The 17,922-nt window shown below is 34.9% G+C and overlaps 1 protein-coding gene across 3 annotated transcripts in view; it reads right to left on the minus strand.

The window, feature by feature from the left end:
- Positions 1–7,166: 7,166 nt before the first annotated feature.
- Polr2I (RNA polymerase II subunit RpII15) overlaps positions 7,167–17,922 on the minus strand; it is an 85,137-nt gene continuing 74,381 nt past the window's right edge. For 2 of the 3 annotated variants that reach the window (XM_090370809.1, XM_090370810.1), the window contains exon 7: positions 7,323–8,156. The gene's annotated coding sequence lies outside the window, so the exon portion shown is untranslated. Of the gene's footprint in view, positions 7,195–7,322; positions 8,157–17,922 lie in introns of those variants that run through there. The other variant, XM_090370811.1, reaches the window with a different exon arrangement.

Here is a 17,922-nt window from a genome sequence, read left to right on the forward strand (position 1 = left end):
ATAGAGATGCATGAGCAAAATGTCACTGAAGTATCCGACACTTCAGACCCAGTTCCACCAGAAAAGCACATGACAATTGCAAGCTTGACAGAAGGTCTCAGCTCAATTGAAAAGGGCTTAAAAATTTTAGAACCTGCGACATTTGGGTTGCCAGGCAGGCAACCCAAATGTCGCAGGTTGCCAGGCAGGCCCTTTACCCTATAGTTCCCCTTTACCCACCCTGCTAGCCCGGTCGGTTTTAGACAACTGTATGAAATTTAGTCAAGCTATTGCTAAATAGCATATGATAGGGGCTTAGAGGGGAACAGGCATTCTGTGTGTTATCAGACACAAATCTAAAACACTGATGGATCCAATATCTTTCTATTTCAGAAGACTTAGAAGTCCGGTTGGCCTGTCTCCCTAAAATCCACTCATACACACCTCGATGGTAAGCCCTGTTATGTCACCTAGGTGACAACGAACATATAGAGTGGTTCTCTTCAAGTCACCTGGTCAGCATAAAGAGGAAAAGACCATACCCTTCAGCACATGACAGCACGACGAAACAAATGGCCCTCACTCCCTCTCTTACGGCAGAGAGAGGATCAGAGTGGAAGCAGAGGATGCTAAGAATCTCTGGGCATGACCAGGCTGCAATGCACAGAAACTGAACTTGGCCTGTTACAACGTAAGATTGCTCATCGGTGAAGATAGGATATTAGAGCTGGAAAAGGAATTAGAAAATGTGAATTGGAATATCATCGGTTTGGCTGAAACAAGAAGAAATTAACCGCTTATAAGTTTATCAAGTGGAAATCTGCTGTACACCAATGGAAACAGTGAAGGTGGGGTTGGCTTCCATAAAGATATAAAAAACGTTTTGGAATTCAAAAGTATATCACCAAGGGTGTCAATATTACTCAGGATTTCTAAGAGGTACAAGCTAAAGGTTATGATTTATGCACCAACATTGAGCCATGATAATGAAGAGGTTGAAGCAATGTACACCAAAATTGAGTCTTCTAAATGCACAGATAACCCACTACACTACCATTATAGGGGACTTCAATGCTAAGGTTGGAAAGAGACAAAATAGCACAGAAAGGGGAACTATAGGAAATTTTGGAATTGGTGAAAGACTGTGGAATTTGCAGAATCGTGAGGATTGTCAGTAATGAACACTTTTTTTTTCAAGAAAAGGGTGAACAGAAAGTGGACATGGAAGAGCCCAAATGGATTAACAACTAATAAAATCGACTTCATCTTCACTAACAGAAGATATATCATGAATGATGTTACTGTCCAGAACAAGGTAAAAGTTGGAAGTGATCACAGAACGGTAAGATGCTCACTTGATATATGCTGCCGTAGCCTAGTGGTCAGGCGCATGGGTGCATAAGTACACGTGCCTTGAGTGACCGGGGTTCAAGCCCGTGACTGCTGAATACGGTGCTGTTTCTTGTATTCTGTGTATCTTGTAAAACTCCTCTGACCGTTTGGTCGTCCCGGAGTATAAACAGAAAATTTATTTATTTATTATATAGATGTAAGAAAAGAAAGGGAAAAAACTGACTCGAGTAAATAATATACTCTTAGCTTGTACTGGAACTTAAGAACAAGTTTGAGCTTCTGCAGACTACTCAGGACCAAGATTTCATATTGACAAAGAATATTACAACTTTCTGAAAGTGATAAAGCCCAAGAAACCTATAGGTAAAAAGAAATCCAAAGAAGAAAAAATTAGTCAAGAAACACTTGTCATGATGAACCAAAGACAACAAATGAAGAGCAAGATAAACACTGACAAGGAGAAAATTGAGTATACTGAGTTATGTAAAGCCATTAGAGACTCAGAGAGGACATAAGATTTAACACAAGAAAAGTAGAAAAAGCATTAAGTGAAAACAAAGGACTTAAATCAGCAGCCATGAGCAGTAATACAGAAAGACTAACGATACTGAAACTGAAGAATAGCGATGGTGTACTTATAAATAGCAAAGAAGGCATAATTCAAATAGCAGAAGACTAACTATAGAGAATTATACAAGGAGCAAGGGGATGATGGACACGCGACATACCCGAAATCGTTCCTGATGAGGTAGAACATGAAGAATCATAAAGCCCGGAGGGAGATGAAGTTACTGTAGAGTTCTTAAAATTGGAAGAAAGAGACATGACATAAAAACTGGCAAGACTCTTAACAAAATGAACTAGAAAAGATGTGACACCTAAGGAGTGGTATAATGCAATCATAGTTTTGTTGCATAAGAAAGGAGATAAATCAGAAATTGGTCCCTTGTTTCCCTACATCAAGCTGTTCACAAAGGTAAAGCTAAAGTTAAATTTATTTTGGAATCTTTAAAGCCTTTGAAGGAAGTAACATTGAGATTACAAACTGAACAACTTTGAGTAAATTTTTTTGGTCTCTGGGGGGGGGGGAACTAAATTCAAAATTTAATAAATTTATTTGTTAGGTTTTTGGTTTAAATTTAGAGAAAAACTTATAATAGAAAATGAGTGTTAGGCACAGTCTATTTGGATCTGCACTATCAAATTCTACTTAATTCTCAACAAAAAGTATAAAGGATTAATAATTTAATAAAAGGTTTGAAGGAAAAAAAAAAAAGATTCCCCAACATCAATCCCATTGAACATTTGCCGTATGTGGTGGAAAGTAGCATTTACCAGTTCATGCCAGTGCCTCACTCCATTGCAAAACTTCTGTCCAGCTACCTGAGGACTACAGTGGTCTCAAAGAGTTTATGCCATGCTGGGTGCAACTGGTTATGACAAAAGGTGGCCCAACGTGCTTTTAGGTACATAGTCATGTTTTGGCTCATGAGTATGCATATCAAATATATAATTTACAGCCTGATGGGGATTCCTTGAAATAAAATCTGGTCTTCCAATTAAAAATAATTCCCTACCACTGCATTAGATGATTCATTATCTACTATATATCTGCTGCTGCTGTAATGAATGCATCAGCTACGTATAACAAAAACTTGCATACTGAAATTATCTTGTTGCTTACAATGTGGATAGGCATGGAAGAGTCCTGAACATATGGCTAAAACAGTAAAATAAATATTTTGACAAACTGAATGTGAAAGTAACATATGATAGTACTTATTTAGATTGTTATTTCTTCTCTGGAAGGGGGGGGGGACTGATAAAACCTCTAAAAAAGAATTCTTTTAGGTCTTGGTGATTCCCATTTTTAGACTAGTTAATAAATCATAGTTACACAATATGGAGGCATTCATGTTTATGTAATTTAAATAAGGATGACTATCTAAGAGTTGACAAAGATGTAATTAACAAAAATTTTGTTTTCTCAAAACTGAGTGCTAATTTATTATCATGTAGCCAACTCTGCAAATGAATAGGATCCTGCTGTAAATCATAAGTCATATTGGTTAAGTTTTTTCCAAACTGTATATAAGATTATATTATCTGCATAAATTTTTATAAAAGATCTCTTAATTATTTCAAATATGTAATTTATACAGTTATTGGCTCTGCATGAGTGCCTTGAGGTACCCTCTCCTTACAATGTGGCATTCAGACATGAATCTATGGGTATCAATGGACCCAACATGTGCCAATAAAACATTCCCCACACCATAACACTGCCCCCCACCACCTTGCACAGTAGTTGTCAGACAAGATGGGTCCATGGATTCATGTTGTTTTCGCCAAATTCTGAGCCTTCCATCAGCATGATACACCAGGAACTTCGACTCGTCAGAGCAAGCAACTGTTTTCCAATCCTTGATAGTCCAGTGCTGGTGTTGCTATGCCCACAGCAGACGTGCTCTCTTGTTCTTCATTGATAACAAAGGTATGCGATGTGGCCGTCGGCTGTAGTAGCCCATTCGCGACAAAGTGCGACCAGTGGTCCATTGCGATATTTTGTTCTGGCACCAAGGTTGTATTCTGATGTGATGTGCCACATTGTGGCCCATCTGTTTGCTTGCACAATTCTAGCCATCCTCTTCTGACATCTCTCATCAACAAGCGATTTTCTTCCACAGGAGTGCTGTTGAGAGGATGTTTTCTGTTCGTTTCACCATTCTCGATACACCCTTGAAACTGGTGCATGAAAAGTTCAGGAGAACTGCTGTTTCATAGATGCTTTGTCCAGCACATCTTGTACCTACTACCATGCCATGTTCAAAGTCTGTTGGATCACTCCTTTCCCCCATTCTTGCTATGGTTTGTATGCTTAACTGATACTAGAAAGGTTGTTCTGCTGCATTTATATCCACAACTGTGGTCATGTGACTTGCAATGTTGTGGGACAAACATTTGTGTGTGCAAACTAGGGGTCTACCTCATAAAGTGGCAGGACAGTGTATATGCACAAAAGAATTTCTTGAGTCTAGGAAAATTTATCGCCAGCAATTTACCACCATGTCAGTTTATCGCATTATAATTTTTTAATAAGGTAAAATTATCAGTTCTGGTAAGTAGCCATGTAATAGAAATGGCAAAAAGAATTCCTTATTCCTTTGAATAAGAAATTCTTATTAATAATTTACATACTGTGTTGTAAATATTAGTTTCTTAGTAATTAATTATCCCAACATGACTGATTCTGAAGATTGCATAAACATTCTTTTGAATTTTTGCAGTGTACTATGGCATACCTAATGTTATAATTAGTTTAATTTAAAATTAACCAATTGTTATATTGTTCAAATAATGGATTTTTTACTATTTCTGTGATACATGTAACTATTAAAATACATATTTTCATACATGTGTTTTTTTTTTTTTTATTTCCATACTATTCCCTCATAGTTCATAGAATTCCAAAAAATATGCTAATCATAGCTTAAGGCAGAAACTTAAATAAAAAATAACTTTTTATGATTTGACCAAACACATCTCATTGCTTCTAGAATGTAAAATGTGATAAACAGACACGGCGGTAAATTGTTTATGCGATAAACTGACATGGCAGTAAATTTTCCGGACCCCAAATTTCTTATTCAAAGGAATAAGGAATTCTTTTTGCCATTTCTATTACATGGCTACTTACCAGAACTGATAATTTTACCTTATTAAAAAAAAAACCACAAGATGGTACTCTTCACAATTAAAGGACAGTAAAATCCAAATAAAGCCAAAACTGCTTTAATAAAAATAGTTTCAGGAAAGTCTCTCCACTCTGTCTCATAGACTTACTGTTTCTGCTACATACCTCTTCTACAGATACATCTACTTCTCCATGGGCACTGTTCTTCTGAATTGGCTTCTATAATTCCCACTCTCTCTTTCAAAACAGTTTGAACACGTGCTGCCAACATCCATTTACTGTCCAACTTCAAACTCACAGAACCAACTTTTTATCTTCCTTGTTTATTCATTCAACTGCCGTTTTCTGGAACAGCCTACCTCCATACGTATTTTCCGAAAATTACAGTCTACAGAAGTTCGTCTAATGTCAACAAATACATTCTTTCGTCTTCTCAAACTCCAACCCATGCACAGTACTAAGTACTATAGGTTCTAATACCTCTTGTGTTTGGGATTTTCATAAAAAAAAGTTCCAGATGATTCCCCTTAATTATCTTTATTTACAGAAATAGTTTTAACAAATCATTCAACAATGAAACTACAATTAATTATTTATGAAATGCACCTATACATAAAATTTATTAATTTAAATAAATTAAAAACTTTATGGGAAAACTATGCATGATGTTTACCATACAACCTCCCCCCCCCCCCTGTTCAGTATGCCAGCATACTGGCATTTTTTCACAAAAAAAGGAAAAACCACAAAGTGTGAGATAATATAGTCTGCAACATGACAAGTACACATACTAGCTGATACATTCACCCATCTCGAGTACATAATAACAAGCTAATATATGCAGTGTGTTTTTGAGGTACATTGGCAAATAGTAATAATTCATGCCTTATAACAACAAAACACAAGCAAAAAGCAACAACTTTTATGCCCAACAGAATATTTCATTTCTCCATGTTGCCCATTTATTTACACATGTGACAATCCTCAAACCAGTGCATGGCAACAAGCATAATATCTAGTGCTTCAGCTACAATATACAGTATATGAATAGTCTTATGTGGTATGTATGAAAAAAAAAAATAATAATAATAATAAACTGCTGGATTTCTATTGGTCTGATTTTAGTGAAATTTGTAAAAGCATGATAAATTGTTCTAAAAGAGAACAAAATTTCACAAAAATTCATCCACTGGGGTTGAGTTATTAATGCAGACAGAAAAAAATAAAATAAAAAATAATAACTGCCAGATTTCTGTCAATTCAATTTTAATGAAATTTGGCATGGAATGACAAAATCTTTTTTAAAAAGCCCAAATATAAAATTTCATGAAAATTCATCTAATACGGCCAAGTTATTACATGCAGGCAGAAGGATATGGAAGACAATACAAGCAGTTTTCGCTTTACAAGTTTTTTTTTTTTTCCAAATATCAACAAAATCGAAAAAATGAATGTTAACTGCAAAAAAACGAATGTTAAACATTCATAAATACGGCATTCCAAACCACGCATGCGGCTATACAATACAGTGTATCCCGCTTTAAAATACCATCGTATCGTAAAAATATCATAATGTGCACCTAATAACACGTTTTTTGGTAATTCATTCCACAACCTCAGAAGTTGAAATTTTCGCTATATGGCTCTCTCTAAAAGTTCGTTTTTATAGTGTAAATTGTATTAGTTACCAATTCAAATCATTAAAATGCACTACTTCATCATTATCATATGTTCTGTTATAAGAACCAATTTTGAACGGATTTGTGATATTTTTCTAAAGCACATTTTTTTTAGGTCACGACCATAAAACAATTTGCACTTTCCGTTTATGGAAGCAATTATAAAAGGGGTAGTAAACTCCCCTGTTATTGCATTTGCGAAAATACATAGCTGGAATTTGTGGTTTTTTACGTTATTATGGTGAAATGTGTTTCCCCTTTACTGAAATCTTCAATCGTATAAAAAACAAATTTTCAGAACCTTCTCTTCATTCCTTTTTTTTTTTTTTTAAGCTTTGTAAACTTGTTACTCCGCGCAAATGGTGTTAGTTGCAATTTGTGCATTACATTAAAAAATGTTTGTGCATGCTATTGAAATTTATAAAGAAAAGAGAAGATGATCTTGGAAACAAATGCCTCTTGAAGCATTTCTGAAGACGACGACTCCTTCTGCAACAAACCAATAATGAGTGATCAACGAGTGTGCATTTAGTCAATGATGAAGAATAGACATTCTTTAACATTTGTAAGTCATAAATAATTTCTTTATTATTATAATTTGCTTGATTTTACAGGCTACGTTTTCATTTCTTTTGATAAATCAATCATTGTTTTAACACAAACTAATTGGCTAACTAATTTCATTGTTGAGAACGTAATTTTTAACATTATGTCTATGGGAATTAAATTCCAGCTTTACGAGTTTTCGATTTACAAAGTCGGGAACTACCTGTATCACATTATGCATATATGGCAACATACCTAAAAACAGTGCAATCTGAGTCCACATATTTTTAACCACAAAGTTGAATTTTCATATTAATGCAAAAAATGAAGAGTTAAAAGATAAAAACAAAAACTGACATACTATATGCAAAAAGGAACAATAAGTCATGGTCCCAAATCCACAAAACAGCCTCTAGATATTTGAAATGCTATATGCCACTCTTGTGGCAATGTGTCGAGAACAACTACAGCTTGTTAGTATGAGGGGTATGTTGATCATTTGCATCAGTTTAATAAAAGACAGAATCCTTGATTATTTTTTGTGATTATAATTTATTTGATTTCAAGACAGATTTTCTACCTTGTTATGTAATATTCCCTTAGTTAATTGTATAATTTTCACATATTTTAAATATGTCGAAATAATAATAGATGATTTGATTTGATTTGATTTTTTATGGCACATGAATAATATTGCTTTTCTTCAAAACTCCATTCTTAACAGACAACTTATTCTCTGCTCTGGGAAGATGCATATTAAAATTCTCAGTTGGTATCTCTCAAGAAGGTACTTTATTGGTTCCATTATTCTCCTCACTGATTTCCCCCTTTAGAAAGTAACCATCCAATTATTTCTTACACAGATGATTTGAAACCAAGGTCTATTTCTTCTTTTGATGCCTAAGCTGCAAGAAATAAATCTATATTAACAACTAGCTTCAAATAATCTGTAACTCTTTTTCTCTCTTTCAGCATTATACTAACCCCCTCCACAAAAATCTGCTCATCACTCAATTACAAGGCAATCTTCTCCTTTCCGGTTCTCTCCCCTAACTTGTAATTCAATTGTTAAAAAAGTTTCCGCCCACAAATATTTGATATATTTGCCTCTAAACTTCATTCAAAAGATATCTTCAATATTCAAAGGCAAAATCTCTTAAAAGTTCTTGGAATTTAAAGAAAAATTTAATTTGCATCTCTGACACTTCTACCAGACTAAAATAAATTACCTCATTTGCTTTATTATGTTATATTGTTCTGGAATTTGATCAGTCTCAGCTAAAAATAATCTAGTCTTCTTCTCTCCACTGAATTCCAGATCCTTAAATGAGCTAACATCAAAGATGGTTTTCATTTCACCTATTCCAGATCCAAGATGCATAAAAACCTTGAATATACTCCCATCTCCAGACAGTATTTTAATTAAATCCCTTAAAGTTTTGCTAAAATGTACTCTTCTTCCATTCATTTACCAATCCTGGGCCCCTTTTTTATGTGGAATAAAACAGACACCAGAATTCCTCCAAAAACACCAGATAAAAATGTGCTTTGTTCCCCTTGCTAAAGGGAATAAAATCTCTTGACAGGTTCTTTATCCAATGATTAACTTAGTAAACAAATATGACATTGATCTTCTGTTTTATTGAATAAGGCATACCACTAAAATTACTAGTGTTATTGTCTCTGGTGAAATGGTTGTTTAATGAGTGCTCAGCTGAACAGTCTGGAGTGTCTTCTTTTAATGTTTTTCAATTATGCTCTTGTGCATGTACTGTATTATTTTATTATTGTTTGTAACTAGTGGTAATTTATTAATTGGACAATTGATTATTTTTATTTTAATAAAAACTGTACTGTAAATATTTATCTCTATTTAAGCACCTCTGGCCATGTGCTGATATAGGAGAGATCTTCACATACTCAAACTATGTATTTGAGTCTTTTTGAGCTAGTTGACCAATAAACCAATATTTATTATTATTATTTATAAGCCATAAAGCACCAAGTCCAAAGATGAAATACATTAAAAACTAATAGTAGTAATCTCAAAAAGAGACTACCACATCAAAATGAATAAAGAAACTAGCATTTAAACAGATCTGTACAAGTTCATAATTATAAAAAGTGAAAAATCACATGTGTTTGTCATATATAATCTGACCAACACACAAGGCTCAGTCAGATGATAGAAAGTACTAAAACATAAATGGTGCCACAGTGTTTGCACCTAGGAGAATACAAAACCATTTATTTATGAAAAAAATTTGTTACAATATATTGTAATTTGTTTGTTTATATTTGTTTAGGAAAATTAAATTTCTTGACATGTCATAAATCATCACATAAAAAAGTTTTCCACACAAATTTATCTTTTAACAGAAAAGATAAAGAAATTATTACACAGAATACATTCCACACTGCAAACAGAGAGTACTATTTATATGCATAGAAACTCTAATCTACTGAATCATTGTGTCAAAAATTTCCTTATTAAAAATTTCAATTTGAAAATGGGATAACTTCTAAGTCTGAAATCAACACTAGCCAACAAATTTTTAGTTATATTCATGGTATGCCTTTCTCCAAATCTATTTAGTACCCCAGGGTGAGGCAAAACAATTGCTTTTGGGTTCCTAAAATTATGTGAGAAATTCCTTTGCTCATTCAACTCTTCAAAAATAATGTTCAGATTTTTCAAAATTAAATTTAACTTCAATTTTTGAACTGGATAAAGGATTTTATATTTTAACAAAAATTGCCTTCTCTTATTTGAGTCATTCCAAATATTTTTTTCCCATTATAAGTTCCACTACAATTACTTCAGATAGATTTGCTCCTGCCCATATATTGACTAAATAACTGAGTTGGGAATCCACCAAAAAAGTATAAGGTAACTTTTGTTCTAAGATTTAACTTATTCTTAATGTAGTAAAAAAAAAAAAAAGTATGCATAAAATCTTATTTTGTTATACAAATTTGTTATATGAATTGCCCAACTAAGACTGTAGTCAATCCATAACCCAAGGTAACAATGATATGAAATTCCTTCCACAGTTTAAAATTTTCAAATCTGAAAATTCTGATCATGAAGGCATTCATGTTTATGTAATTTAAATAAGGATGACTATCTAAAAGTTGACGAGGTCTAATTACCAAAAATTTTATTTTTTCAAAACTGAGTGCTAATTTATTATCATGTAGCCAACTCTGCATATGAATAGGATCCTGCTGTAAATCATGTCATATTGGTTAAGTTTTTTCCGAACTGTATATAAGATTATATTATCTGCATAAAATTTTATAAAAAGGTCTCATAATTACTTCAAATATGTAATTTATACAGTTATTGAACATTATTGGCCCTGCATGAATGCATTGAGGTACCCCCTCTCTTTATATTAAATGATTTTCCTTTTATATTTTCTATTTCACTGTTATGTTTCTTTTGTAAATAACATGATAATAGTTGAATGATTCCCCCTTATATTTATATACAGTGGAACTTCTCTATTACGAACTTCTATTTAATGAAATTCTCTATATTAAGAATTTTTTCGCAAAACATTGCACCTTGAAATGAAATTACATGTAAAATTAACCCCATATAGCGAAGCGTTAGTCTCTATAACAAATTTTTAAAAAAATTAGTAAAAGCATTTTTGAAGATTTTCAAGCATTTACTGCTAACAGCCACTCAAATATACTGTCTCCTTCCTTCCGAAATTGTGCATTAGCATCTGGAATTAATCATCCTTTTAGTGAACACTTGTGGCCATTGATGCCCGTAGAAGGGTCTTTGTTTCATTTTTGTTACAGTTATCAAACCAAATGGGTTTTCTTAAAAGTGGCCTTAAACTTTACAATAAATAGGGTAGATCTGTAAATTGATGTTGGCTCAGGGGAAAACGAAATTCACTGCGGTAAACCTTTAGCATGCTGCGGCAGCAACATAGAATGCTACCATAGTCTGTTTTTAGTAACGCCTACTGAGTGACATTCGCTTCTCACCTCAACTGTACCACGTGACCTTCCTGTCAATCATTATATGATATGTCCATTCTCATCTAACTGGACTAACTGGACTCCCAGTAGATGGTTTCATGAATTTTTTTTTTTTTAATTTCATTTTAATTTTTTTTTTTTTTTTCGTTTGTCATCAATCACATAGGCTATATGCACCTGTATATATATATATTTTTTTTTCTGAAAAGTAACATACAGCATACATTAATCATAAATTTTCTTTCGTGTATATATGAATGAAAGCAGAATAAAAGAAATTCACAAAGTCGTATATTTCTTCAAAGTGATTGATAGGAAAGTGATACTGTTCGAATTGGCAAGCAAACGTCATTGAGTAGGTGGTACTAACAATTCACTATGTGGCCAGCACAGCGAAGTTTGGGTGTATGTATGTATCAATTTAGAGTAATTGATATCAATTTAGAGTAACAGAGTAATTTTTACAATTGCGGAAACAATGTCGAAGAGAAAGTGTTTAAGTATTAATGATAAAGCAAAGATTGTTATGATGTTGACCAGGGTTTTAAGAAAAAAGATGTTGGAGAGAAATATGGTATACCTGCAAGCAGTTTATCTACGATTTTAAAAAATCGAGAATCAATTTTAAATGCAATTGAAGGAGGAGCAGACAAGAAGCAAATGATGTGTGAAAAGAATATCCCAATATCGGGCCTAATAATTAAGCAACAAGCTCTGAAATTTGCACAGTCCCTTGGACATACAGAATTTAATGTGAGCACTGGGTGGCTAGATAAATTTAAGAAGAGCCACAGAACTGTGGAAAAGGTTATTTGTGGAGAAAGTGTTAATGTAAGCGAAGAAGATTGCAACAGTTGGAGGAACAATACCTTAAAGAAGATTTTGGAAGAATATGAGCGTAAGGATGTTTTTAATGCTGACGAAATGGGTTTATTCTTTAAATGTTTACCGAATAGAACACTTGCTTTTAAGGATGATAAATGTTTTGGCGGAAAACAAAACAAAGAAAGAATCACTGTGCTAGTTGGAGCAAATATGAGAGGAAGTGAAAAATTAAGACTTTTAGTCATCAAAATATCAAAAAACCCAAGATGTTTTAGAGGTACAAAATCTTTGTAAGTTGACTACACCTTTAATAAAAAAGCATGGATGACAAGTGATATTTTTGAAGAATGGATATTAAAACTAGACAAGTGTATAACAAAAGAAAAAAGGAAAATCGTGTTCGTAACTGACAACTGTCCGGCACATCCTGCCAGTATTTCTGCCAAACTTAAAAGTGCAAAGTTGTTGTTTTTACACCAAACGTAACGTCAAAACTCCAGCCAATGGACCAAGTCATTATTAAAAATTTTAAATTTCATTACTGAAAGAGAATAATAATGAAGATTGTCAATGCATTATCAGAAAATAAAAACTTGGAGGCTGCAATTAACCTTAGAGATTGCATCCCTGAACTGGCAAAAGTTTGGACAAACGATGTCACTGAATACACTATTCAAAATTGTTTTTCGAAAGTGAGATTTGCATTGAATACAGAGGTCGAACAACTGGACAAACAAGATGAACTGCCCCTTTCACAACTGAAAAACCTTTGGACATTATTAGAATTGTCCAGAAACATCGAAAATGAAATAACACTGGATAGTTATGTTTATGTAGATCAAGATCTGACTACGGCAGAACATCCAAATGAAGATGAAATACAGTCAGTCCTCGTATAGCACGATAGTTGTGTTCCTAGAAACCCTGTTGTTTATATTGCAAAATCGTGCAATATAAACAACAGGCCCTATGGGAAAAATGGAGTTAGGTGCCGACCACCCAAGATCGAACACACATTTGTAACCAAAACATTACCAAACACAATAAATAATCGTAATAAAATACTTATGCATTTTATTACGACTATTAAGTAATAAAATATTGCTAATGGTTTTTCTTCTATCGTAAGCAAACTTGTTTTTTGTTTGATTTTCTATCCAAACAGATGCCAGGCGTTCCATCTCTTCCAATTCTTTGTGTCTTAATCTAATGGATTTTAATTACACTTTGAGTTGTTCCTGCTATGAAAGTTGTTTTTATTTTCTCTGCATTCTTTCTAATTCTCGGCATTGCCTCATTTAGGTCTGTAGCACGTGCAACATCACATGGTCTTTCTTTTCGCTCAAAGCGTTTCACAATTTCATATTTTTTCTCAATCGACAGAGGCGGACTGGCCATAAGCCTTGCCGGGCAAACCCCGGTGGGCTGGAGGCCGGTGTGATTTTGGCCATAAACCATAGTATGAGGCCACTATAAATTTTCCCGGGTTAGAATTTTTGACCCAGTCCGCCTCTGTTTATCGATATTGCTTTTCTTTTTCTCTCTGAATCTGCATTGTCTTCACCAGGACGCTTTCTTTTCACACTTAAGAATTTTACTCATTTTTAGGGAATAAAGCACAATTACAAAACAAGGAGGCGCACTTGATACACATAAACAAAGCTGCACGTGTGTAGCAACTGAATAAACAACACCGTAAAGGCAGAGATAAACTATTAACACCTCACATTTTACTAAAGCACATTTCTAGGGTTTACTACCATAAAACAATAAAAACAATTTCCAATTGCGTTTCTGCTAGTGGAATCTGCTATAAATTGGTACTAAACTCGATCTAATTGCATTTGCGATTATACCGATAGCTGGAATTGTGTTGGTTTTTACGTTATTATGGTGAAATGTGTTTCCTCTTCACTGATATAAAAAACATAAATACATTTTCAGAATCTTCTCTTCATTCCTATCGTGCTGCGTTCATTTGGGGTGATTTCGCGTCCAACTGCCATTTCTTGTAAACACAAAGGCGAATCGTGCATAAGTGAATTCGGTTCGTGTTATATAAGATATCGTTCCCCTATTTATAAATCGTGTATGATCAAATCCATGTAGTGTAAACACGTGTTATACGAGGACTGACTGTACTGCTGAACAGTGTTAGATGCGACCATGATCACAAAGAAATTAACGATGATGCTGAAGACGCATCACAACAACCCGTAGAAAAGCCAACTCGCAAAGAAATGATTAACGCTTTTAAAACAGTTCATATGGGTCTACAGTTTTGTGAAAATGTTCCTGATAATGTTTTTAATGCTCTGAACAAATGTGAGGTTTTCTTTGAGAATCAGACATTTTTTAATTGTACTGTGCAAACAAAAATTAGAGATTTTTTAAAATTTGTAATACTTACCAGCAAAAATTGGGTAAACATAATTTAAATAAGTATGTTTTTGAAATAAAATACATTAAAAGTAAATGTAGATTCGTTTTCTATAATCTTATTTAGTACCAACTGTATTGTTATAGGTCTATAATTATAATAATCATCTGGTGATCCCTTTTTATATATTGGAATTACATTAAATGAAAGTAAATTAGTTGGATAGCTCCTGTCTCTAACATGCACATATAAGTTCCACTAAGAGTACAGCGAACTGTTCCTTATTCTTTTTAACTTCATTTACTATAATACAATCCAATCCATAAGATTTCTTGTTCTTTAACTGTTCAATAATCCTAAGAATCTCAGTATTTTGTGGAGTTAAATTAACGATGATGCTGAAGACGCATCACAACAACCCGTCACTACACAAGAATTCACAATTTAAGAAAGACTATCTTGTTGTTTAAAAAAATTTTTGGCAATAATGATTATGAAACCTATTCATATCTAAAATAGCTTTGGCAAACTTATTTGCAGCCTCATACTGTTTGATTCTACCAGAAATCTGTTCTAATAGTGTTTTAATTTGATTTCCCTTATGCAATCTCTTCCACATACTTAACAGATTATTTATGATATAATATTCCATTTCTCCTTTTGAATAATATGCTTATCCATAAAAAATTGATTATAATAAGAGTTTTTTTTATTTTTCAGTCATACCTGTAAGTTTATTTCTAAATATTTAAAATTGTGATAATGTTCTACCTTTGATGGACAATTCCTATACTGCCTAAAATATTTATCTCTTTGTATCATGTATACAATAATAATAATACCAGACCATGTCTTATTTATTATTATTATCATCATGGTGCCACACAACAGACCAAAAATAACCCATCATCAACAAGAAGGAAACAGCTACCTACCTGAGCGCCATAGTAATGCCCAATGCCAGCAACCTCTAGAAAACACACAAGGAAAAGATCAAGAAGTACTCAGACCTAAGGCAGGAAGTCAAAGATATGTGGCATATGGAACAAGCAATGACCATCCTGATCACTGTGTCAACCACCAGCATGGTGCCAAAGGGTTTCCCTAAGAACCTAGCAACAATAGGCTTCCCAGAGAACACTTACATGGAACTCCAGAAAAGCATAATCCTGAACACCTGTAAGATAGTAAGAGAGTTCCTCAACCAATAGTAATAATAACAGTAACAGGACATAACACACGTATTTGGTACCAGTACCCATCACAGGGTAGAAAAACCCCATAAAGGAGAAAAGGGTGTTTTTTTTTATAATAGTAATAAGAGGACCCTCATCACGAAGAACCTGATAGCTCCTGCAATCTTGGAAAAAATCAAGCAGGATGCGAGTGACCAACTACAAAGAACATGGACAACATGGAACCAGAGGAGAAAGAGCACAAATACTACCCAGAACAGCTGAAGTGGAAACAGACAAGGTCATGATATCCAGAATAGAAGACGAGTGGAAGAAGGCCCTAAAAGAATTCAAGGGAATGGACCCCACAAAGACTCACGCGATACTGAAGCAGAGACCCAATAGAATCTGTGGCAAGTTGCAGGCCACCTCGATTGGCAAATAATACATTATCTCCACAACAATGGAGCAACTCTGGAAGCCATCCACACAGCTGTATACTGTGCTGAAGTAGCAGCCAACAAGATCAATGGAAGAGAAATGAGAAACCAGCAGCAGAAGAAATGAAAAAACAAGGAACTACCAGCTTGGGAAAGAAGGCTTCAGCAGAAGAACCGAGTCAAGGTAGGCCTCGATTCAGTACCAAAGGGGTAATAGGAGTAAGACTGATTGGAAAAGTGAAGAGCATCCTCAAGAGAGACAATATCCACAGCAAACACGAGACCAAAAATCAGAGAACGGTTATACACACTGAAGCAGAACCTCCTTGCACTCAGCAAGAGACTATGCCGAGCTCCCAGAAGAAAATAAACACCCGAATCCTCAATGAAAACCAAACAGCCTTCTATGGGAGTATCAGACAAGATGAGAAAAACAGCAATGGACCACCTGAACAGATGATGATCAAGGAGTTCTGGGACAACCTAGGAGCAGTGAAGTAAGTCATAACAGCTGATCCCCCTGGATAGAATTAGAATGGAGAGGGAACCAAGGATGTACAAGATGACAAAATAGGAGATTTGGGAGGAAGAGTACAGCAGTCAATCAGGAAGTTCCACAACTGGCAAACCCCCAGAAATAGATAACATCCAAAACTACTGGTACAAGAAGTTCCCTTGCGTGTGCACACATGCACGCACCTAGCAGAGCAATTCACCCGAATGAAAAATCACCCAGAGACAATTCCAGAGTTTCTTACTCAAGGAATCTGAACCCCGAAATATAGGCCGATCACCAATCTCCCAATGATATGCAAAATCCTGACCAGCTGCATAACCACGAAGATATCAGACCACTTGAAGATCCAGAACATCATGGCCAAACAGCAGAAGGGTTCAAGGAGTAATTAACCATTGATACTACAGTTATAGAGGAAGCCTACAAGAAGTGCCACAACTTGTACATGGCCTACATAGACTACTGCAATTCCTTCATCTCCATACCTCATAGCTGGAGATATAAAAAAATTAATCCAACAGTGACAAACTTCCTAGAAGCAACCGTGGCAAAATGGAGTACCACCGTCGAGGTCGAGAACATCACAACCAGACTGTTCCCCATCGGGAGAGAAGTCTTTCTGGGAGAAAGATTTCACCCTGAGCCCACTGTGATTCTGTCTAGCATTCAACCCACTGTCCACCATGCTTAACAATAGCAAGCATGGATATAACCTCAAAGAAAGAAAGAAAAACCTGTACATCCTCTCCCACCTGATGTACATGGATGACATCAAGCTCTGCACAGCAACCGAGAAGCAACTTCAACAACTACTCCAGATCACAGAATTCAGCAATGACATCACAGTGGAGTTTGGTCTAGCAAAAGCAAGACCCATAGATTTCTACAAGGGAAATTAGTCGGCCGAAACTACCAGTTGCATACTAGTAAAGAGATTGAAGCCATTACAGCAGGGGAGAGACCTACAAATACCTGGGGATGATGCAAGCTCAGCAATTAGAGCACAAGGAAATTAAGGCCTGCCTGACAGAAAAATAGTATAGGAGACTCAAAAGCCTGCTCAAAAAAAAGCTGAACAAAGGAAACAGTTAAAGCCATAAACACCTATGCAGTCTCAGTCTAACGTACTCCTTCAGGATCACAGATTGGACTAACACAGAGCTGGAGGATATCACGAGTAACATGAGGACAATGAAGACTAAAGGCAGCCAACACCACCCAGTCAGCTGGGGAGAAACTGATCACAGCTCAGAAAGAAGGAACACGCTTGACAGACCTCATCGAGCAACAGAAGACAGTGATAGCTAACCTGAAAGATTACTTACAGATAAA

Source organism: Mastigoproctus giganteus, chromosome 3 (assembly GCF_048544385.1).
Source record: "Mastigoproctus giganteus isolate SK-2022 chromosome 3, ASM4854438v1, whole genome shotgun sequence".
NCBI classification, from domain to species: domain Eukaryota; kingdom Metazoa; phylum Arthropoda; class Arachnida; order Uropygi; family Thelyphonidae; genus Mastigoproctus; species Mastigoproctus giganteus.